Below are 25,279 nucleotides of genomic sequence, written 5' to 3'. Positions count from 1 at the left end.
TCGTTTCCAGCTTCCGTGGGTTTCTGGCTTCCTCGGCTCATGGCCGCCTCCCTCCAGTCTCTCCCCTTTTGCACATCGCCTTTCACTCTGTGTGCCTGTGTCTTCTCCTCTTCCGTCTTTTATCAGGAAACTTGTCATTGGATTTCGCTACCCCCAACCCCGACCCAGTAACCTAGGATGATCTCCTCATCTCAGGATCCTTAATTTGATTGCATCTTCAAAGACCCTTTTACAAATAAGCTAATATTCACAGTCTCCAGGGCTTAGAAGGCAGACCTCTCTTTTTGTGTCTCCTCATTCAACCCAGCATCCTGAGCTGCTCTCTCACATTAGCTGGGGTCATTCAGTGGGTGAACTGAGGCACTCGAACTCCTACATGAAGAGTGCCCTGAGCGTGAGTTGAGTTCTTTCCACGGAACAGCTGGGAATGTTCTGCATGAAATGCTTGCCCACGTCCACTAAGGAGCAGTGCACCGGCTGAGAGGCCTGAAAGTCGTGCAACCCACTGATTCCGCTTCAGGAAACCTTACTCAACACGTAGGGGAAAGATGTTGGAGATTCTTACATTTTAAAAACAGCATCAAAAAACTCCTAAATGACTTGAATATTCCTTTGCTTCTACTTATATTTTAGAATGAAAGAACTTTTAAAATAGATGAAGTTCATCATTATTGAAAAAATGAAATAAAACAAAACAAAAAACAGATAATACCTGGGTATTTAAATAATTCTAGACCACAAAAGAGTTGAGAGGTCTTCAATTTATTTTGTGAAGTTAGCAACAATCTTATCAACAGCTTAAGATGATAATACTGATAAAGAAAACTAGATACCGCATTTTATTTTTGAATGCAGGTGCCAGAATTCTAAATTAAATACAAGAATATAGAATACAATGATACATTAAAATAATAATTCTCCATAAACAAACAGTTTTTGTTCCATTAATGCAAGATTAGCAAATTCAAAATTTAGTAATTTTAATAAGTAACAGATGGAATAAAAATATTTATAACACTTGTTTAAGATGTAAAGAATAAAGATAAAACCCACAACCTGCAGCCATCAATCCGTTTAAGAATAGATAGCTATGCTTACATTTTTGGGGTCCCATCTACTCTGCTCTGATGCCACCCCTCCAAGCGTATCTCTTCTCACTTCCTCTTCCTTCAGAGCTATCCATTATCTTGGTCATTCTGTGTTTTTTTTTCTTATTCTCCCCAAAACTCCGCAGTACATAGTTGCATATTTTAGTTGTGGGTCCTTCTAGTTGTGGCATGGGGGACGCTCCCTTAGCATGGCTTGATAACGGTGCCGTGTCCGCGCCCAGGATCCGAACCAGCGAAACCCTCGGCCGCCGAACCAGAGCGCACGAACTTAACCATTCGGCCACGGGGCTGGCCCCTTATTTTGTGATTTTATTTCCTTGATTTTCTTTAGAATTTTACTATACATGTGTGTATCCTAAAAACATAGTGTTTAGTTTTGAATATTTTTAAATTTTACGTAAATATAATCCTACAGCAGGTATTTGTGACTCATCTTCATACTAAATATTGTGTTTGTGAAATTCATCTGTGTTGTTGCTTTAAGTTTATTTCATTCATTTTCACCGCTGTGTAGAATTCCACCAAATGAATATACCCCAATTTATTTATCCTTCTGCTCTTGGTGGAGTTTTGGTTGTATCCAGTTTCTTGCCATTGTAAGCCACGCTCTATGAATGCTGTCTCTCTATATTCTGCTACACATGTATCTTAAGGGTATTCTGAGGAGTGGAATTTGTTTTCTAAAGTACAGTAGCTGTACCAATTTCCACTCTCAGTGGCAGTACACAAGAGCTCCTCCAGCTCCATCCTCACCCACACGATGTCATCAGACGTTGAGTTGTCTCCAGTTGGATGAGAGTGAAAGGCATCTCATTTTGATGCTGATTTGCATGTCCCAGATTTTTAATGAGATTAATGGTATTCAGAACTTCATTAACTCTAGTGGCTTCCTCTAATCACTGAGAGTCTAATATAAAGTGATGTTCAATCTTTTTGTCCATTTCTGTAGTGCAATTTAACCTTTTTCTAATAGTTAATTTGTAGTTAGGTACACTTGCTGAATAATAAAAATTTATCATTTATATGTGTCACCAGGATCATAGCATAGTTAAATGGCTTATCTTTCCAATTTTTACTAATATACCTTAAAAAAATCATTGAAGTTTTTAACTTAAGGGCCTAGATTTATTTTATTTATTTATTTTAAATTCTATATTTTCCCACGGCTGGTGAAGGAGAGGACCTCTTTCCTCCCAAACTTGCCGTTTTGGTGAGATCTGAAATTTTGGATTTTTGTTGCTTGAAAAAGGGTAATTCTAATTTGCATTCTTTCATTATGAGATTATAATATCTATTGAATGATCTAAGTTTTTAACTTATTGAAATAGGAATTTTAAATCTTCCCCTTTATGGGTTTGCAATATTTTAGTCTTGTTTAAAAAGCTTTCCCATCCCCAAAGTGATAAAGATCACTTCTCATATCGTCATCTAACGGATTATAATTTTGCCTTTTGTAATTGTCTGTAATAGTTTTATAATTTTGCTCTTAAATCGACTACTGTGGTTCCTCCTGATGTCCTCAGCTCTTCACAGAAGCGTGCGCGCTAAAGAACTGGTGCTCTTAAACAGATTCATTTTCTCTGGACGCATTTCTTCAACTGCTGCAATCAAACGCAATCTAGTTAACCGAACGTCCCCAAATGGCTTTGTTTGCTTGGTTAATAAACGAGACACTTGGAAACTTACTTTGGTTGTAGCTATATCTATACCTATCTATCTACTTATTTATCTATCTACATATTTATCTATCTATCTTTCTATCTATAGAAAGATAATTTTTATGAGAAATTCCACTGTCATAAGGTGTTCCATTTTAAATTTTCTAGTTTTCTGCCTGTAGTTGGGAATCTGGTGATGAATGTTTAGTCTGGTAATGTCGATGCATTCTGTATTCTTCAGCATAGCAAATAATCCACCCCACTGTGCCCTGAAAGTGTGACATTTGGTGTCTGCTTTCCTCCTCCTCTCTTGATTGACAAGATGAAGTGTACTGAAATAAAATAAAATGTCACAGGACGACAGTACAAGTGGCACCAGAGAAGCCATGGATCTGTGGTGCACCACAGTGCAGAGCGAGGAGACCACGCAGCTGTCATGTCACCGCTGGTCCAGTCTGCAGCTGTAGTGTGAGACCAGACACACACGGGATGACCATGCTGGGTCCCAATAAAACTGTACTTGTGGACTCTGAAATTTGAGTTTCGTATAATTTTCACATCATGAAACGTTGTTCTCCTTTTGATTTTTTAAAAAATGATTCGAAACTATAAAAGCCACATTTGGCTGCCCTAGGTACAAAAGTAGGCCGTGGGCTAGAGTTTGCCTACATCTGGCCCAGAGAGAAACTTTTCCTTCCAGAGATTTGTACAATTATGACAGCATCAGTTACTGAGTATATTACACTTATTCTACTAAATTGAAACTCGCTACTTCATTGGACAAAAATCTACTGAGCATCTGTCATGTGTCAGGAGACATCACAATGAGAGAGGCAGACAAGACGGCTGCCTTCAGGGGGCTTTCAGTCGACTGCTCGGAGGCGTTTATGTATGAATTCTCAGAAATAGAAGATCTGTACTTGGACTTCCACTGAAATCAGTGGGCAGGATAGACAAATAAATTGCCCCTTACAAAATGATGTAAGTTTTGAGATAGAGGTAGGCACTAGGTCCTATAGGAGCACATGAAAGCATCCTAACTCAGAATGAGATGCTACAAGAACCATGAAAATGTTCCTAGACAAGGCAAATATTGAGCTGCCTCTTGAAGTATGAGAAACACTCGTCCCAAAGTGGAGGGAGGAGTATGGTGGGAGGTGACATCTGTAAAGGGATTTAAAGAAAACAGTCAACAACATCAACCTGAACACTGGATTTTGGCACCCATTTTCATATGGTATTCTTTAGGGTCAAATGCAATATTCATTTGAAACCCAATTTCTTGTTATGCTTCTTTGGGAGGAAGATGGGGCAGCCTTGAGCGAAAATAATTTTAGCTCATACAGTAGGATAAATATCTGAGATTTACCAGGAAGAATAGAAAATAAAATAATGTGTGTGTTGCTGTGGGGGAAGTTCTGATTATCTTAAACACTATCTTACCCTCCTGCTGGGTTACAAGCTCAACAAGATGCCTCATTGCTGACAGATGCTAAAAGAGGGCAATTCAAATTACAGAGAAAATGGTTAAGTGAGGACACTGTTTCTAGCAAGTATAGTTGTAGCTGTGTCTAACTCACTTTTAGAATAGCTTTCAGATTACTATATTGAGCATCATTTTTCATATCTAGGTCTGTTCTTGTTGCAGGAAAACGTTCATAAAATAATCATATTATTTGCAACATTAAGCCACATGCAGTTTTAGCTAACCTGGAATGTCACAGGGGCAATAGGATTTGCTGAGAGTAGATACTGACGCCCCTAATGACGGTGTGCTCAAGTTTTTCCACTATGCCATTTGAGACACCGTGTGAGACATCCTTCCAAAAGGAATCTATGCATTTGCTATTAACTGCGGTTAAACTGATGAAGGGCGATGATTTCCTGGTGTAATTACTCTGAGTAAATAATTAATAAAATAGCATATGTCTTGAAGGAAATTTGGGAAAATGTCCTCCAATTCTATTTTCAGAATGGCTGAAATACTGAGGAAGGCAAGTAAGCCCCAATAAGTGAGTCTTAAATTAGAAACTCAAATGTCAGGAACCTCGGACCGTGCTTAAGAAGGCCACCAATATTTCAAAAGAGGTATATTTGAAGGGCGAGCTCCAAATCCAGGAATTCTCCTAACTTTCTTACGTAATTCCTGTTTCAAGCTGAAGTCAGATTAGATCCTGCTCTCGGCTCACTGGAACAGCCACGAGCCAGTGGGAAAGCAGCCAATATGAATGCTTTGCGGCCTGGGGGGCTGTGAAAGCTGCCCCTGGTGTATTAGGAAGGGCTCTTGGGTGCACTGTGCTCCTGGAGGGTCTTCCCGCCCTGGGGCGTCCTGGGGCCGGGCTTCCCTCCATTAGACGGGCAGTGTACAGGGCCTTGCACGGGACTCATGCTGCCATTGGCTGCCTGAGGCCGAGATCAGAGATCACTAACGGGGCTGGGTGATCTGACCCCAGTACTTTGTTCCCACTGTCTCAAACAGTTTTCACATGTGCTGTGTGTTTACTAACTCCGAGTTTATTTTGCCCAGATATTTTCCCTCTTAATCTTTTCAATCCATCTGTGTTTTATGAGCAATTAAATCCATGAACGGTTTTGGTCTGTTTCTCCTTAAATTTGTCAAAATGTGGTTTTGCTGTCTGAGCAGCATTTGACGTCAGAGAACATCCTAGAACCCCTTGGTAACAACAAGAATTCACACTGCGAGGACGGTAAAGCTGGTCGTGGGGAAAGCGTCTTGAGTGGGCACCGGTTTCAGTCAAGGGGCCTTGCTGCGTTCTGTGCATGGAGCACCTTTCTGCCCAACAGCCAGACTGAGCCCACCTGAGCCGCATCTCGAGCCGGGTTCCTGTGCTTCCCCTACATTCACCCTGCTTACAGGTCCCAGCCCGTGTGGTAGTGCGTGGCAGCATGACCCACAGGAGGTGCCTGCGGGGGCTCATCCCCCAAGAGCCCCGGTCAGCAGGGTTGGGAGATGGTCATCAGAAGCAAAGCCTTTCACTGCCTGTCCTGGGAAGAGAGAAAAAATTAATTTTAAGCTGAATTAATTACAAAGATTTTCCTATTGTGCTTGGCTGTGATTAGAGAAAGGAGGCCTAGGCTGATCATTTAGATTTGGACCCACATTCTCTGAAACCGGAGGGTTCGACATCTCTCACAGTGAAGTCAGCCTCCAGATATGGTAAGACAGCAATAAACTGACCTGCTGGATCAAAACACACACATGCATTTCCAGTTTATGAAAGGGACGGCTGTTGATGTCATCTAGAAGGATTTTATAACGTTTGGTCAACTATCATGTTGAGCTTACTGAGTAATTGTAAATGGAGGGAAAATTGCCTTCATCTCACCTCTGATTTGTGATTGTGTGTGAACTGCTTCAGACAGGGTGCTGCTAGATAGGCTCCGTAATGCTCATCGATGCCCTACTTCTCCCTTTAAGGAGCCCCGTCGCTGGTTCCTGCAATTACACATGAAACAAGAGGATAAAAGCTCTGGAAGTGGCTACTGGTCAATCCCCTCGGTTCACGGGTTAGGAAACGAGATCTAGAAAAGTGCAAGGTCTTGTCTAGAGACACTTGTGAATAATATTAGCCAAATATTTTGTAAGATTCCCCTCAAATGGGGCTTGTCTGGTGTTTTCTCTTGATTACCCTGAAGCCATGAATTTGGAGGAGAATACTATAGAGGTGGTGTGTCTGTATCATCTCATCATATCAAGGGGTACATGATGCCACCATCACTTGCCACCTTGGGATGTCCACCTTGATCACCTGGTTAAGATGGCGTCTGCCAGGTCTCTCCACTGCAAAGTCACTATCTTTCCTTGTCCTTAGAGCAGGGCAATTCAGCTTCGCTTCCTGGAGGGTGGGATGTTGAAGAATTTGTGGACATATGTTCAAACTAACACAGTAATTAGGAAATATATTGGGGTAGAAGCTTTGAGGCTGTGTCAGTGTCCTGCTTCTCAAAGTCTTGACCTTGTCTGCAGCTATTATGACTGTGGTGATCTCATGGTAATTTCCATTTCCCTCAGTCCCTGCACGTTCATGGACTAGAATCATTTGGCAAGGAAGATGTGCTCCTCTTCTCCCATTTTATTCATGTATTCAATCATTTATTTATATCAATAAGGACTCATGACTATTTTATTCTCTAGGGCATAATCAAATACTACCATTATTTATTTTTGTTGCTAAAATTGTTCCCGTTTTGATAGTTGGTGGCTCTCTCAGGTTGGTTCCTTTGACATGCTCCTATCCCTGCCCCCTCCCATTTTTAAAAAATCACTTCCTTACTTTCTACCACCACAAGATGCTCTGAGCTCATCTTACATTCTCCCTGTCCCAGCCTTAGAAGCAACCATTTCTCCAAGGAGTCCTGGTTCCTTTTATTGGAGAAAGGTGTTAGAAACCAAGCTGTGGGTGCTGGGTGTGCTCATTGCTACTGGGGTGTCACAGCTTCCAGGTCCTCTCAGCAGGCGGAGATGGAAAAGATACGTGTGTATATTAGCCATGTACACACACACAGGTTCATTTCTGTATCTATTCATTTGTACACATATTAAAATAAACGGGAGGTCGTGTTGAGATCTCTGGCTGGAATCCAGAGGACAGGGTTCACTCCAGCATCCTCCCCACGCTTGTTGGTAGCTTCTTTCTCTGTAAAGTCAGAAACCTGGATCTCGTTATGTACCTTGTATTTACTGATGTGTTTAACCCTTGTCTACAGGTAAAATAGTTCCAGAATCTCTGACCCTTACTCCTGTAAGGAATAAATTACCATTGGAGTGCAGTCTTTATGAATATTCTATTTGTCTTTGGTCTTATGGTATCCAGCCAGATAGATATTTTTAAAAATAATAACTCCCCCTCATAACCACCCCATACCGACCCTCTTATCCCCCTTTACTTTGTGCCATTTTTTCCATATCAGTTACCACATTCAGATGCATGGTATAAATTTTGCACATTTTTAAAATTGTACCATGTTCCTGACTGGGATGGGAGCTCTTTGAGGGCAGAGGACTTTGTAGGGTTGGTTCCTCGTGGTGGCCCGGCACCTAGCAGAATGCCTGCCACACATGGTGATCAACACATGGGCATTAAGTGAAGTGAGCACCAGCCTGGGTAGCCACGTGAATTCAGATGTCTGTTGAATAAAGGCAGACCCCAACGAGGATCTCATTACTTCTGCAAGTAATCTGGAGAAGTGCTCAGAATTTCTTTATTCCCCATATTTTCAGCACATCAGCTTCTTCAAGACAAGTATCAGCCATGCCACTGAAGCCTCCTAGAAGCCGGCCGACGTCCATAGCTTTGGAACCACCTACAGCACTCCCTCAGTCTGGGTTGCACAGTGGAACCCAGTGCCTGGGATCCGCTTCCAGGAAAGCTGGTCAAACTGCACTGAGACAGAGCCTAAACACTGCGATTTTTAAAAATTTGTGGTAAACTACATAATATAAAACTTACCATTAATCATTTTTAAGTGTACAGTTCAATGGCACTAAATACAGTCACATGTACATCCATATCCAGAACTTTTTCATCCTGAAAAACTGCAACTCTGTCCTCATTAAACAGCTCCCCTCCCCCCTCCCCGAGCTGTGGCATCCACCATTCTACTTTCTGTCTTTACGACTCTGGCTCTTCTAGGGACCTTGTATACGTAGAATCACACAGCATTTGTCCTTTTGTGACCGGCTTATTTCACTGAGCATAACGTCCTCAAGGTTCACCCCTGTTGTAGCAGGTGTCAGAATTTCCTTTCTTTTTAAGGCTGAATAATTGCATGGTGTGTATACACGATATTTTGTGTTTCCATTTATCTGTTGATGGACATTTGGGTTGTTTCTAGCTTTGGGGTATTGTGAATAATGCTGCTATGAACATGGCTCTACAAACAGCTGGCAGAGTCCCTGCTTTCAATAGTTTTGGGTAAGGACTCAGAAATGGGATTGCCTAAACATCGAGATTGTTCCATGGCTTTCCAGATAGTTTGAATGTGCAGCCAAGGTCATAAATGTGTGTGCTACAGGCTTCATCCCACTGCTAAGAGGAGAGGCCGGCTGGAATGCCAGTGGTCAAGGCACTCCATTCATATTTGTTGAATGGACGAATTCCTAATGGAGAGGGCTTGGATCCCACACAAAACAATTCATATTCCTGAAAAAAATGGAGCTGGAAGCTAAAGCTGGAGGTATTCTGACAACGGGTTTCCGGAAGTAGACATAACATCCATGTCCCACTCACAGGCCTAAAGGTCAAGCTTCCTTGCAGCTTTGCCTCCCACCCCGAAACCCCAGTCAGTGTGCCGCCAACTGCACCAGTGCACACTCTTACAACTTTTACAGGGACCAGAAAGGGGAAAATGCAAGTGGAAAACTGTGACGCTAACTCATTCGTATCATTGTTTTAAAGATCTGCTTAACATAAATCTATCAGAGTTTGGTGTCCCCCCCAAAAAGTATTTCTCAGAATCCCTTTGCAAAGAAAATTTATTGAGTAAGAACTTTGTCTTCAGCTGAACAGCAGTGTATTTCTGCTGAAACTCAACCAGCCAAAAACAACAAAAAGGAAAACAGAGAAAGGAAATGAGACGCGCGTTTTCCCCATCTGCCGAGACATCTTGCCTCTCCCCGGTCTTGGTGGCAGCTCTCATGGGGTGACTCAGCCTCTAAAAGTGCCCCACAACTTGGAGAGAGCAGGGAGAAGCTTCCAGCAGGATTCGCCCCACCGCCTTCACGGGAGGGCTTGGCAGCACGCCTAAACCCGGGCTTGCCCTGAGGTGAGAGGGCACCTTCTTAACCCCGAGAGGCACCTGCCCAGCTGCTCTTCTCCTGTCGCTGTCTTGCCCCTCAGCAGGGCCCCAGAGGGGGAGCTGGCAGCCTCCAGGAGGCCTCCCTTCCTGCATCTCAGGCCAGAACCTTCTAGTTCCTAGGAAAGAGGCCTGAGGAATTGCACCACGGGCCAGCAGAGGCCAAGTCGGGTGCACGCTTCCTGTCCTGTTGCTCTGAGCTCCGCTGCTCAGAAGCCCTGTTCCACCTGGAGAAGGAGTGTCTGAACTGAAAGGAGGGAGTGGGTGGAGGGGGGGGCTCCGACCCGTGTGTCCAAGCCAGGTGCCTGCCTGCACACCAAGAGCGGGGCGTGCCCCGTGGTAAATCTAGGTGGCTGCTGCTCCCGGGGGGACTCAAGGTCATCGTTCAGTGCCATGACAGCCATTATGCTGCAAAAGCTGGGCCTGCTTCGCCACATGTATGTTGCCCCACTGCGGCCAGCTGCGCAGGGCGAGCGGGCGCGGCCCGGCAGCCAGGAGTTGAGTTGCTCACGTTTGCTTTCTCTTCCAACACTAGGATGGATGTGGCTCTGGCTGCGAATGGCCCCCTGTCCCAGACACACGCCCAGGCCTCTGTCCCTCTCTGTCTGTCTCTGTGTCTCTCTGTCTCTGTCTCTGTCTCCCACTCTTTCTCTCTGCCTCTGTCTATCTTTCTTTCTCTATCTCTGGCTCTCTCTCTCTCTCTCTGCCTTTGTGTCTCTCTGTCTCTCTCTCTGTCTCTCTGTCTTTGTCTCTCTCTCAGTCTCTCACTCTTTCTCTGTCTCAATCTCTCTCTGTCTCTGTCTCTCTCTCACACACACATGCCCACCCTTACCTCTTGATGCATTTTTTGCGTTCCTTCTCTAACTACCTGCATGATAGGAAACTGGGACAAGAAGAGCATGGAAGGAGGCCACTCTGTTCTCTCTTTATCCACAAGCTGCCTGCCAGGCCCCGATTTATTCCTCTAGGCCCCGTGGTCCCAACTGGAGCCAGCTGGGTGCAGGTGGAGTCCTGCTCCCACTCGAACCTTGCTGGCCCAGGATTTCCTTCTGGAGAGCAGAGTGGCTGTGCCGTATCCTTAAGTCGTGACCCATGCCCCATCACTCTGCTTCAACTGTGGCCACCGTTAGTAGTGAGACTGTGATTTATAATAAGAAATATATGAATGTTTAGTCCTTGTCCCCTGTCTGGCAGAGAGCTCCTAAAAGTCTTGGAATTTCCTAAGTGACGACAACAACAAAGGGGTCTCTCGTTGCGTTAATGGGGTGAATTTTGGAAATCCCCTAGGTCACCTAAGGAGGCTCTGGCTGCCAGGGGAACCAACTATGTGATTAGATGGTTGGAACTTTCAGTCCCACCTCCAATATCCATGGAGAAGGGGCTGGAGGTTGCGTCCATTGCCAAGGCCAACGGTTTAATCAATCATGCCAACTGAGGAAGCCTCCATAAAAACCCAGAACGATGGGGTTTGGAGAGTTTCCTGTTCGGTGAACACGGAGAGATCCAGGGAGAGTGGCCACCTGGAGAGGGCATGGGCGGTCCTTGACCCTTCCTCATGCCTTGCTTTATGCACCTCTTCGTCTGGCTGTAACTAAGTGGATATCCTTTCATAATAAACTGGTGATCTAGGAAGTACAATGTTTCTCTGAGTTCTGTGAGCCACTCTAATAAGTTAATCAAATCCAAAGGAGGGCATCATGGGAACCTCCCATCTACAGCCCTGAAGCTCAGGTGACACCCCGGACTTAAGAATGGCATCTGAAGCAGAAGGAAGTCCTGTAGGCTGAGCTGTTAACCTGTGGGGTCTGCTGCTGTCTCCGGGTAGACAGTGTCCTAACCAAGCTGCTCGGTGGTGTGAGGAATACCCGCCAACACCAACGAGAATTGGGTGCAGAATCCTTTTAACTACCCAGAGGGGATAGAGTGGCCACCCTGCTTTCTGAGGGCCAGATGAGAGGAGGAGGAGGGAAAGAGGAAGACGACCAGCGTCTGTTGACCACCTAGCACAATGGCTTCCAAATGCTTTTATCTACAGTTCTCAGTAAGAAATGTATTTCACAACGCAAACCACATCACGGGTACGATAGCTACAACCGAAACAAAAATTTCATGAAAAAGTTTGCTCTTACTATGTATGGTAAAGAAAAAATATAACAAATATCAAATATGACTTTGCAAAGATTTAAGTTCAAGTCCCCAATAAATCACTTAGAATCAACAACAATACAAATCTTTTAGAATCGTGGCTGATTGAATTGATTTTCCTTCCATCTAATGGGTGGCAACTCACATTTCCAAGCCACCAGCCTCATCGTGTGCCAGATGCTAGATGCTGGGCACGGCTCATTTAACACGCACCAACTGTATTTGGGAAATATTAATAGCTCCACTTTTCAGATGAAGAAACTGAAAGCTCAGTGGGCATAAGTTACTTGGAGAAATCCTCTGCCTAATAAAAGCTCATTCTTGTTCCACTGTCTCAGCATGGATGGCAGGAGCGGACAGCTGGCCTGCCCGGGAGTCCCAGGGGCTTTCTGGAGCTGGGTCTGCACAGGCCTTCACTGGCAGTAGCTGCTCTTCTGAAGCCTGGACCAGGGATGCTGAGCAACCTCTTAGCAGCAGCCTCTTTGCACCTGCGCAGAGCATCACTGGTGGATGCTCCACTACTCCACGCTGGACCAAAGATCCCGTGACAGCTTCTTTGGCACCTGCTCTGGTTTGGTTTTGGCTTGGCTTTGCTTTCTAACTGGCAAGGTCTGTAGTGCTGCAGGCTTGACCCTGATCTTTCAAGTGGAATATTCCCGAATTCGAGACTGGGCTGACAGTAGTCCTCCACTTCTCTATAGAACTTGCTCTTCCAGGGGTCTGGCAGGAGCGGGCGCTGGTCCCGTCCACTGCATCTTGCTCCTGAGCAGTGTGTCAAATAAACCTGCACAGAGGCGCTCTCTTCCTCAGATTTCAGCTTTTCCATCTGAAACCTGGTTTAAGGAGAGAAGCTGAAATTATCTGAGTCCCTTCCTTTCTTTCTCTGTTCCCTCCAAATATATCTATTTGGATCACACTTTGTGCCCATTAATGTTCTGGGCCTAAGAAGAAGGACAGAAAAGAGCAGATAACACAGTTCTGGTCCTTAAGTGGATAAGGAGCTAGTTCACTGGTTCTCAAACTTTAGCTTGTTTAGGAACCCATTCGGATGCTTGTTAGAACACAGATTGTGGCCCCACCCCAGAGTTTCTGACCCAGCAGGTGTGGAATGGGCCAGAATTTGCATTTCTAACAAGTTTCCAGTTGCCTCTGCTACAGCTAGTCTGGGGACCCCACTTTGAGAACCACAGCTCTAGTTCAAGAATGTTCCCTGCGTAGAACATCTCCAGACTGATCTGAAGCCTAGCTGGTGCTCTCTGGGCTCCTGGCTGGTAGAAAGCTTACATGGTCAAGGTCAGCCTGCACTGAAATGTGTCTGCAGCTGCTATCCAATACTCCTTCCCTTTTTCAAAGGCTTGTTGCCTCAGAGAAGCTGGATGCAGGTGATTGGCAGGTCCTCGGAGCGCACTCTAAAACCTGCTGATGCACGTCCCGTCTGTCAGAGCATATGCTCCGAGCCCCGCAGGCCTCCCACCAGGAGCTCGTTATTTACAAATCACTGAGCCGGCAGCCGCGGATGGCTCCTCTTGGCTGCCGCTCTGTCTCTACGGGCAGTGCCCGTCTGACAGGTGCCACCCAGCCCTGCCCAGGTCCTTCTCCCCGGCACCGCCCCATTACCTGTGGACGCTCCCAGAGATCTCTGCCCAGAAAGGCTCTGCTGGGCTTAGTAAACTCTTGGCAAAATATGCACTTAGAGCTCTCTCTGTTTTTGTGGTAAATTGTTAGTTACAGTGAGGACTACACCCCATGCAAAGTCAATCTTCTCTTTTAGTGTTGAACATTGGACAGAAACGTCTTCGAATCAAGCCAAATCAGCAAGTGCCTGCTGAGTACGTTTGGATGTATGCAGTCCCCACGGGGTCTGTGACACCAGAAGCCCAGGGCTCCACGGTCTTCCTGATTCCGAAGGCATCTGGAGCTTCTGGAGCGTCTGTGGAGAATGCCAGCATGTGCTCGGCAGCTGCTAGGTTTTGGGCACACCATGGCCATTTTTTTCCACCTTCGCTTTGATTGTTGCTGGTATTAGGTCACATGAACACTATCTTTGCTAACATATTATTATTATCTGAACGAGCAGAAAAAATATTGAGCAAGAGGGAAAGGCACGGTTTCTTTTTCTGTTCAGTGTTCCAACAAGATTGTGATTTTTCTGAGAGTGAAAACCATCTATAAGCTGGCCTGTGTGCACTCAGCTCACACACACACTCACCCGGGCAAAACATCACAGAGCGGTCGGAAACCCTGATGTCTCGCTTCAGGCCAACAATTTCCCCGAAGTCTCGGAGGCCCAGTGTCTTTCTGACGATTGCTTTTTCTCTGACCGAGCGAGAAAATAGGATAGGCTTTGCTCCGTGGTTCTGCTGTTGAAGACGTCACCTTGAGGGAGACGCTGCACCCTGCAGCCATGCATCACTAGGTGGCTTTTCTGGAAGTAAATCCAGTGCTGTCCCTGAGCTTGCAGCCCTTGCAGACCTGCCCCTATGGCTCCAGAAAAGGGTGGAGAAGAGGCCAGAGGACACAGAGGCATGTGTCCATCTTAAAGAGAGCCCGTGTGCTAGCTTGAAAGCCTCATGGCACACTGGGAGCCCCGGAGGCAGCAGGCAGTGTGGAGCTGCCTTTCTGGGGCAACAAGCTCCTGTCCCACTAAAGGTAGTGTCTAGAGTCTCCCCAGAATTCCAGTGCACGCAGATGTGTCCCAACAGAGGCTGTCACCTGCAGCCTGAGCCTGGGGGAAGGAAACCGGATACCTGTAGCCTGTGACACAGATAGTCAAGGACCAAGGTCACGTTCCCTGGGAGCAGCGTGGGGAGTTTCAGAGCTGCAAGGCCTCTGCTCCAGCCTGGCTCTGGGTCCAGTGGGGTGTGGGGAAAGCCAAAGCTGTGTCCCTGGGCAGAAGAGCCAGTGTCTTTCACAACCGAAGGAGAGCTGGCTCCAGAAGGCCCAGTCCAGGGTGAAAGGGCAACCTGGCACAGTGGCCGTGGCCCAGAATGTGGGTGACCCAGCACAGCCCCGTCTCCCGGGCTCTGAAATAAACAAAGGCAGCAGGACAGGACACAAGGTCACCCTGGGGCAAATTTCTCCGTGTTCCCATGGGAGCACAGTCTGGTGCGGATGCCTAGCTCTGCCACAGCAGCCTGGTTTCTGCTGTTCACCTCCGGATAGCCCAGGGTCCCCAAAGCAGGAACCTGCGGAACAGAACTGGACTGCACAGGGGCCGCTGGCACTGGGAGCGCTGATGCTTGGCTCTTGGTTTCACTCAGTCCTCGATGGATGGTGCAACTGGCAGAAAGACTTGGGGCCTCTGGAGTGCCAGCCGAGCTTCTCGGGGCTGTTGGAGGGCGGGGAGGAGACCTGGCCATCAGCCAGGCTGAGGGGCCTGGGGCCCTTCTCTGAGAGGTCCACACGGAAGCAGTGTCACCACTAACATCATGTCCAGAAACTGCATTTGCGCCTTTAGTTTACAAAGCCTTCCGGGCCACACTGTCTCATTTAACCCTGGTAGCTCCGCAGGGGCCGGTGGGGTATTGTGGCCCGTTTTACAGATGGAGAAAGCCCTGGGGCAGACCTCCTCTCTGGGGGGCCAGGCCCTCTCATCCACATGGCATCTGCGTGTGTCCGCACCCTTCCTTTCTTCCCAGGAATTTTTTGTCTACAAACCAAATAATATTTTAATCTGGAAGACTTTATCAGCTCCCCCTCCCATAACATTCTTATCAGAGGCCCCAGGCAAGAAGATTAGGGCTGGAGTTTTCCATTTCCAAAGAAGATCAGCGAAGTGATGCTGGCACCCCTGGCTGCCGGATGCCAGCAGAGGGTCAGCAGCTGAGGGCAGCTCCCACAAAGGGAACCGGAGGGAGCCTAGCATCCACCCACCCACACGCAGGGGTGGGGCTGTGGCACCCCGCCATTACCTCCCTTCCCTGCACAGCGGGAACCCTACAAATCCGTTTAAAAGGATGACACATGGCCGGTGCCGGTGACAGCAAAGGAGCCTAGTGGAGAAAAGCAGACAGCCCTCCACCCCCGAGGAAAATAGAAGCCACACTCTAGCAAGACGCCTGTGCCCTCATCAGTGGCCGAGTGGGCACACCTGAGCCAGCGACCAGTGCGGGGGTGCTTGTGTCTCCACAAGCACAGTGTGCTCTGTGCCGCTGCTGTGGCAGTGAGGACTGCCCGTGCCATTATCCCTCCTTCGTACGTGAGCAGCACAGAGCTAGGTGCAGCGCCCCAGGACAGGCTTCCTTCCAGTGCCATCTACAGGGCAGTAGGCCATTTAAAAGACCCGTGCTTCACACATGCGCAGACACACACACAGACACTCATACACAGACTGCAAACAGACACACGCGGTCATACACAGACACAGCTACACCACACACTTACTTACACACAGATACACACACCACGTGCATACACAGACTCCACACACACACACACTCAGACACACACACTCATACTTACACAGATACGCACACCACACACATGCACGGACACCACATGCATACACAGACACAACACACACAGATACACACACACATATGTCCACAGAAGATACACACACCACGTGCATACACAGACACCACACACACACAGACACGCATATGTACACAGATGCACACACCACATGCATACAGACACCACATGCACACAAATACACACACAGACACGCTCACACACCCACACTTAACAAGAGGCGTTTCAACTGTGAGTTTCTGCTGCCACCTAGAGGTGCAGCTGTGGAAGAAGCGGATGAAGGAATGAAACCACCTTGAGACCTTAAAACAGGATCCTTTCAACCATGAGCAACTGCTTATTTGTCAAAGTCAAGGGTGAGAGACGTTCCAGTTAGAGAAGGGAGATCTGTGTTACGTGGAGAAGGAATCTACAGTCTGGATTTAGTAGAATCTACTTTCCACTCTTGAGCTCCAAAAATCACACCATGTGTACATGTACACATATGTGTGTGCACACATGAGTGCGTGCATGTGTGTGCACCTGTGCACACACGTATGTTCATGTGATCACGTGTGTGCACATGTTTGTGGTTCCTGGGCAGGCATTCTTGTCCGAAGAATCCCACCAGAGGAGAGTTCCAGCAGTTGTGGGGGAGGCTCGGGAGAAGGCCATGGGAGGGGGGGATGGCCAAGGTGAGGTTGTAAGTGTGCAATGAAGTAGAGCCCGCTGATGCTCTGGCTTCCAGACCCACCGGTCAGGAAACCCTTACTGATCACTTTAAACAAAACTCTGTCTGAAAGGCCTGAGCATGGCTCTCTTTGTCTCCACAAGGCTCTAGTGTCCAGCCAAGATAGGGGACCAGGGTCTACACCAGGGGCCAGCAAACTTCTTTGCGGGTCATCCAGTTTCTGTTGAAACTACTCAGCTCTGCCTGTGTCCCCTGGAAGCAGCCACAGACATTCCATAATGAATGGACAGCGCTGAGTTCCAACCAAACTTTATTGAAGGACACTGGAATTTGAATTTCATGTATTTTTCATTTGTCTTGAAATATTATTCTTCTTTTAACATTTTCTCATTCATTTAAAAAAAAAAAAAAAACCATTCCCGGATCACAGGCCGTGCACCAACAGGGTGTGGTGGATTTGGTCCGAGGGCTGCAGGTGCCACCCCACAATGTCCGTCAGTGACGCTGGGATGAAGCTGTGTGTGCAATGCACAGCTAACTGGATGTTTCCCATCTCTGGGGAGTGGTGGTCTCTAACATCAGCAAAGTTACTGATATTTTATTATTGATGTTTCTATGTACGCATAGGACCCATTCTCATTCTTTACAGCACATCTAATAGGCAGCTATTTTTTTTCTGCCAAGGGGGATAGTGAAGCAAAGTTCCAGGTTAAGCTTTCTTGATGATCTCATCCATAATTTGAAGCCATAGACCATCCAGACAGCAGCGTCCTTTAATCTACAGCTCAGAGAGGGGATTAGCATGACAACTTGGAGATGGGTTACTTGCGGTCTTTCTTTGCCTTTTCTCTTCTCTTTTTTCTTTTGTGGCCGAGGATTGTTGCTTTGAAGTCTTAGAGATCAGCATGGCTGTAGAGACATTTTTGTGCTGCTACTCACCCCCTTGATAAAGTCTGCAGGCGATGGGAGAATGACGTTGAGATGTGTGGGCACACGGTGGACGTGCGCGGCTGCAAGGGGTGGAGGTGGAAAGGCTTGCTGAAGTTTGGGTTTAAGAACCATGTTCTCTGAGTTTTCTCTCTAGGAACTATTAGAATTGTCTGTTTTGAGAGTTTCAGTCAACTTTTAAGGATGGTAGTTAATTGCATCTTTCATCTAACTCAATCAAAAGTGTGAAAATAAGCAGTTAGGTTTTAAAACATAGTTTTCTTCATCTATTTTTTCTTTTTAATTAGAGGTACATTTTTTGGCCTTTTGCTTATAAAACTTTGCTTTGTCAGATTGTATTTCCTTCATTAATCTTCACTACACCTGAATGTGAGGCCATGGGACTAGAGGTGCGGTTTCCATTTTCAGATGGAATAAGAGAAGTTTGAGGAGCTACCAAGTATCCTTATGAGTCTAGTTATTTTTTTACCAGATGACCTCAGAGTTCCTTCCACTTCTAATATAAAATTTCACCGTTTTCTGAATGTGGTACTGAATTCTTTCAAAAAGAAGGTGGATCTCACTTTGCGCCTTAAATCTGCAGCATGGTAATGACGACATGCAGTTTCCTCCACATAACTTTTCGTTAAACAACACTCGTTACAGCAACACCTGCCGACAGCATTTTGAACCAGATTAGAAAGGATCTTGGTGATTCTTCGACAATCCAGTCCTGCAGACGTCTCTCCATCTTTGAAGGCTCCGCATCTCTCCCCAGGGGTCAAATCTTTGCTGGTTTCCTATTATGGGCTGAATGGTGTCCCCCCGACAATCTGCGTGTTGAAGCGCTAACCCCCAGTGTGACGGTATTTGGAGACAGGAGAGAATTAAGGTTAAGGGGTCGTGAAGGGGGCTCTGCTCTGAGAGGACTGCCATCCTTATAGGAAGAGACACCGGAGATCTCTCTCTCTGCAGGCACAAGGAAGAGGCCAGGTGAGGGCACAGGGAAAAGGCGGCCGTCTGCAAGCCCAGGAGAGAGGCTTCCTTAGAAACCAACACCTTGATCTCGGACTTCAGTCTCCAGAACTGGGAGACAATAAACGTCCGCTGTTAAAGCCTGCTGTTCTGTGGTGGTGTGTTATGGCGGCCCTGGTTCACCTCCAAACTGTTCTCTGTTAGCTGTGTACGTTTGCTCTGAAAAAGTTATTTCCTTCGAGCTCAACCCTAAGCAAAGCCCTTGCACATGGCCTCTGTCTCCTTGGCAACACTTGTCAGCTCTCCCCAGAGGTGGCCTCCTCTGCCACTCTTGCTGCTTCCCATCTCCAGGCCCAGGGTTGCCCTCCAGGCAGTGGGGCACATTTCCATGCACAACAGAATTACTTGAGACGTTGTCTCAAAAAGATGGATGCCAGGGTTGGCCTAGTGGCATAGTGGCTAAGTTTGCATGCTCCTCTTCAGCAGCCCAGGGTTCACGGGTTCAGATCCTGGGCACAGACCTACACATCACTCACCAAAACATGCTGTGGCAGTGTCTCATGTACAAAATAGAGGAAGGTTGTCACAGATGTTAGCTCAGGGCCAATCTTCCTCACCAAAAAAAAAAAAGAGAGAGAGAGAGAGGCCCCAAGTGACTTGAATGCCCTGCTGGTTGTGAGTGCCCTGCGCCCTCCCTGGGCAGGCCTCAGCCCTGGTTGCACTGTGACAGCCTGCAGCAAGATCTCAAAATCACTCATGCCTGCTGTGCCTGGGTACAGAGTGGCTCCCAAAGACGCCCATCTCCCAACCCCTGAAACCTATGAATATGTCACCTTCCACGGTGAAAGGGACTTTGCAGATGTGATGAAGTTAAGGAGTCTGAGATGAGGCGATGATCCTGGCTTACCCAGTAGACTTGATGTCATCACAAGGATCCTCATAAGAGGGAGGCAGGAGGGTCAGAGTCAGAGAAGGAGACGTGACGACAGAAGCAGGGGTCCGCGTGGGAAGGTCCATGAGCCGAGGACAGAGGCAGCCTCTAGAAACAGGTAAACGAAGGAAATGGATTGCTGCTCAGAGCCTCCAGGAGGAATGTGGCCCTGCCAACACCTAGATTTCAGCCACTGGGACTGATTTTGGTCTCTGTCTTCCAGAACCGTAGGATAATAAATGTGTGCAGTTCTAAGCCACTTAGTTTATGGTAATTTGTTAGGTTGACAATAAAAAACAAATGTACTTGTGATTCTACCACAGGACCTTGAAACCAGAACATTTGTCCAGCACTCCTTGCTCTCTGCTCCCCTTTTTGTGGAACATCTTAATTTGTAATCTAATTTGTATTAATACTAACTTAATTTCCATAGTCTACAAAAACTTTGTGCCTATATATTCCTCCTGTCCCTCCCTTTATTCTGTTATTGTGACAGATTAGATCTTTACACATTGTGTGCCCATCAACCTGGACTTACGATTATTCCTTTGTGTGGTGTTCTTTTAAGTCAGAATGGGAAAAAGGAGTTACAAACAAAAAGTGCATTCATGCCATCTTTTCTTTTTCTTCTTCTTTTCTTTTTCTCCCCAAAGCCCCCTGGTACATAGTTGTATATTTTTAGTTGTGGGTCCTTCTAGTTGTGCATGTGGGATGCTGCCTCAGCGTGGCTTGATGAGTGGTGCCATGTCCACACCCAGGATCTGAACCAGCGAAACCCTGGGCCACTGAAGCAGAGCACGCGGACTTAACCACTCAGCCACAGGGCTGGCCCGCCACCTTTTGTTTTTACCTATGTAGTTCCCTTTATCAGTGCTGTTTATTTCTTAGTGTGGAGTTGACTTACTGTCCAGTGTTCTTCCATTTCAGCCTGACGTGCTCCCTTCTGTATCTCTTATAGAGAGGGTCTGTTCATGAAAAATTCACTCAGGTTGTTTCTTATCTCAGCATGCCTTAATTTCTCCTTCATTTTGAAGGGCAGTTTTGCTGAATATAGAATTCTTCCTTAACAGCTTTTCTTTTCAGCCCTTTGAGTATGTCCTTTCACTGCCTTCTGACCTCCACTGTTTTAGATGAGAAATCAGCCATTGATGTTATCGAGGGTCCTTTGTACATGATGACCAGCTTCTTTCAAGATTCCCTCTTTGTCTTTGACTTTTGTTACTTTGATTATGTTGTGTCCAGGTGTGGATCTCTTTGAGTTTGTTCTACTTAGATTTCATTGAGCCGCTTGGATGTATAAATTATTGTTGTTTATCAAATTTGGGGAGTTTTCAGCCATTATTTCTTCAAAGGTTCCTTCTGCCTCTTTCTCGCTATTTCTTCTGACTCCCAGTCTGTGTATGTTGGCACACTTGAGGGCATCCCACAGACCTCCAAGGCCCTGTTCATTTTTCACTTTTTTCTTTGTTACAGAATGAATAAGCTCAATTAACGTATCTTCAAGTTTGCTAATTCTTTCTTCTGCTCCCTAAATCTGCTGTTGAACTCCTCTAGTGAACTCTCCATTTCAGGATTGTACTTTTCAACTCCAGAATTTCCATTTGGCTCTTTTTCATAATTTCTCTTTATTAATGTTCTCTACTACTTAAGATGTCATTCTCAGACTTTCCCTTGGTTCTTTAAGCATAGTTTCCTTTAGTTCTTTCTGTACATTTGAAATAGATGATTCGAAGGTTTTGTCTAGTAGGTTCTATGTCTAGGCTTCCTTGTGGGCCATTTCTATCAACAGCTTTCTTTTTCCCCCTTATATGAGCCATACTTTCTTGTTTCTTTTCCTGGCTCATAATCTTTTTGTTGAAAACTGGACATTTTAGATAATATTATTTGGCAACTCTGGAAATCAGAATCTGTCCTCTTCCCAGGGTTTGTTGTTGTGCTGTTTGTTGCTTTGTTGTTGCTTGTTTTGTGATTATTTTGAGTTAATAATGTAAAATCTTTTTGGTCACTGAAGTCTCTGCTCGATTAGTATAGTGATCAGCTAATGATTAGACAGAAGTCTCCTTAACTACCGGGAAGCAATATGTCTCCCAGTCTTTGCCAAGGGGCTCTGTGTGCAAATTGGGGAATGCTTTGAACATTCAACCAGGCAGCTGGCAGCTCTGCCTCACCTTTTCTTTCTGTTGGCACAGAGCCTTAAGGTCATCCAGAGGTGATAGCTTAGGGGTTCTTAAGGACTTTCCTGAGGCTGCACACCACCCTATGTATATGCATATGCATGGCCTTCTAGATACTTAGAAATATCTTAGAGCTTTCTTAAACCTCCCATGGACATCTCATTCTCCAGTTTTTATTTTTAAGCTTTTTGGTTAACCACTTGCTTGTCCAATTGCTTTCCACTGCCTTAGGCAGCTGCAATGCTCCATGATTGCCTCGGAATGTTTTAGACAAACATTCGTGAGGAAAAGCCTGCTGGTACGGGACAAATTTTGAGTCAAGTAAAATGGAGAGAAGACTTGTGAGTGAGTCTTCAAAGGAAACCCCAGACAGACCTCCACTCTGCTCCCTCCAGTGCCTGCAGGCTGCTTGTTTTTCCCCTGATCACAGGCTGGTGGTTTTTAAGGGCACTGTGGAGCTTGGGAGAGGAGAGATGGAATAAAGCAAATTAAAATGCTACAAGACTTATTTCTAACAGGATTTGGTCCTTTTTCTTGAAATGACCTTTAGTTAATTTCCAGAGTTCTGAAAAAGTTGATTTTGACCATTCTTGCCAGTGGTCTCATTGCTTTTATGAAGGTGAGGGCTTTCAGAGGTCCTTACTTGTCATTTCTCCCTGACATCACCAGGTAAAGTTAATTTTAATGCTGCATTTTATATGTAAAATTATATTAATATAATAGCCACATTTCAAATGCTTAATAACCACATGTGGCTAATGGCACCATATTGAACAGCACAGATTTAGGTCATAGTTTTATATGTGCTGTTCAGTATGTTCCACTCTGCTTGATCAATATTAAATAGAGAATGCAGAGAATGAGCAGTTCATTAAGTCACAGGAAGCCACATTGTATAAGTGGTCAGTGGCAGAAGTCCTCTGAAGGCAGCCTGTATGCACGTTATAAAGTGTGTGTTTTTAGTATAAGTCCTTTGACCTGGAAATGGAAAGAGGAAGCAGAACGCAAAAGAAAAAACAAGCACTCCCAGTAAAATATTAGGACTAACTGGTGGGGCAAGTTAGATTATTTTCAGAAATATTCAGACATTGCCCTTTGCCTCCAAGGAGGAGCATACCTCCCTGGTCCACTGATGTTGGCTTGGTCACGTGAGTTGGGATGTTAGCATTCACGACACGGCAGAGACTTGCAGCGTGCTTGCACGGTTGGGCTCCTGTGCCTGGGATAACCTGCTGGTCCAGGAATAGGATGTCTGCCCAAGCCACTTCACCCCAATTAAGCCCAGCCCATATTAGTTTACTCCAGTCAGTGCACAGATGTGTAAGATCTCAATACATATGATTGTATGCTACTGAAATTTTGAGGTTGGTTGTTATGCAACATTACTGTTGCAATAACTAGCTGATATAACTGACGACTGAAGACCAGTAAAATAAAAAGTATACTCTGAAATGATATTGTAAGTCAATGAGCAAATAGGCAAGTCAGCTTTGCTGCGGCAACAAGCAACTCCCTTTTCCAGTGACTTAAACCGGCCTGTGTGTCTTTATTCCTCACTGGGTTTGCAGGTTGGCCCTGGCAGTCCTACTGCAGGGGGCAGGTGGGCAGAGGGCAGATTCTTATGTCTTTCTCAGCTGGAGGAAGAGCCACTCTCTGGACCAGAGGGTTCCCACGCAGACAGTGGGAGCACACAGGCTGAGCCAAACAAGCAAGTGTGTTTACGTCTTTGCTCAGACAGGCAAATCCACAGCCACATATGCTGCAGCAAGCCAGAGCAAGTCACTGAGCCCTTCGCTTATGGTACAAGGGCGTGCATCTTCCCCGGCAGGTTGGGGATGTGGGAAGCGGAGCAAATATTTCCTGGGCAAGAATACAATCTCCCACAGAGAGTCATATAGCTGTTTAGTTAGCAACTCTTCACAAACAGCTTGATTACCCCAAATGAGACATTATTATAGACATGATTTAAGAATAATAATAATAATATTAATATCTAACACTGTTTTCTTGGAGCTTCACTGAGGTCCATTTATTCTCAGAAATTCTCTGTAAGGTGAAATGCATATGTAGGAGAAAGAATGAGTGAAAGGCATGGTAAGAAGAGCTGGGATGAAATGGAGTGACTCACCCTCCTCTTCTATATCCTGGTTCATCTGGATGAACAAGTTTGCTTTCTGATTTATAACAGGGGCATGCGGCCAGGACAAACTGTCTGTCATCTTAGTCCCCGAAAGCTGCTGTCATCTTACCGTATCTGTGGTGGCTTCTTTTGCAGGGTTCCTGGAAGGATGATATCAGCTCTGCTGTTTCAGAGAGTGACTTGCACTGGGCGGGCCCTGACGCAGCCCGGCAGCATCCTTCGCTTCGTGGCCAGGGCAGCTGCGGCATAGGACTGTCAGCCCAGCAGCCTCCCCTGCCAAGTGCCTGTCAGGGACCCCGTGGAAAGGCAGAGTCGAGGGGCAGGGAAAGAGGAGTTATCGAGGGGGCAAGCGAGGAGAGAATCCAGAAGAGTGATGATGAATATGTCTCTTGGAATGTGAAACCACATTTGTACTTCCCACAAGCATGACTCAGCGTTTCATCCAGCATAGCTCTTTGCTGTGGCGTTGCCTCTAATTTGGCTTTGCCATTATCCTAGTGGTAGTTAGGAAAAATTTCCCTTGTTTTTATTTAGCATTATAATCAGAGTGCACTGATATCAAAAGGCCATGTCAAGTGCAGAATATAACTTTAAAACAGTGTCCTAAATCAGAATGCTCAGCCTGTTTTCCTCTTATATGAATAAGTTCTTGTAGATGAAAAAAATAATTTGAGTCGGGCCAGCACGGTGGCACAGCGGTAAAGTGCGCACATTCCGCTTCGGTGGCCCAGGGTTTACCAGTTCGGATCCCGGGTGTGGACAAAAGCCATGCTGTGGTAGGCATCCCACATATAAAGCAGAGGCAGATGGGCACAGATGTTGGCTCAGGGCCAGTCTTCCTCAGCAAAAAGAGGGGGATTGTCGGCAGATGTTAGCTCAGGGCTGATCTTCCTCAAAAAAAAAATAAACACATAAAAATAAATAAATAATTTGAGGAAGGACTCCAAGTTCCTCTTCCCATTTCCAGGCCTGCCAGTGTAGCGCCTCTGCCATAATTGTCTAAACTTTGTGTCTGCACATTACTTGGCGGTCGATAAGGCTGTTGAACATGTGGACCTCAGCCCCAGAAGCTACTCTTCTCCCTAAAGGTATTTTAAGACTCTCTCACATCACTGTTTTAAGACAGGGACCTTCGAATGAAATATGTACAGTTATAGGTGTTCTCATCATTTTGATGACTGACTTAGTTGTGAATGCATTTATTTACAGTGAAGCGGTATCCTCCATACAGTCACATCGATACGTTCCTCCTTTATGTAGG

General features: G+C 46.0%; 1 long non-coding RNA gene across 2 annotated transcripts; it reads right to left on the bottom strand.

Annotated features, from left to right (window-relative positions):
- Nucleotides 1–746: 746 nt before the first annotated feature.
- LOC111770218 (uncharacterized) lies at nt 747–24,430 on the bottom strand. Of its 2 annotated transcripts, XR_011431142.1 has the most exons (4): nt 24,128–24,402; nt 19,681–19,812; nt 6,115–6,224; nt 2,559–5,773 (listed from the first exon to the last, which is right to left on the bottom strand). It is a non-coding gene; the product is annotated as an uncharacterized lncRNA (long non-coding RNA). The 2 variants fall into 2 exon arrangements; XR_002803333.2 differs by lacking the exon at nt 19,681–19,812 and having other exon boundaries at nt 747–5,773; nt 24,128–24,430.
- Between the last annotated feature and the right edge of the window lie 849 nt (nt 24,431–25,279).

This window comes from Equus caballus, chromosome 23 (assembly GCF_041296265.1).
Source record: "Equus caballus isolate H_3958 breed thoroughbred chromosome 23, TB-T2T, whole genome shotgun sequence".
Taxonomy (NCBI): Eukaryota; Metazoa; Chordata; class Mammalia; order Perissodactyla; family Equidae; genus Equus; species Equus caballus.
Note: the sequence above shows the minus strand (reverse complement) of the source record. Positions and strands in the feature narration are given on the sequence as shown.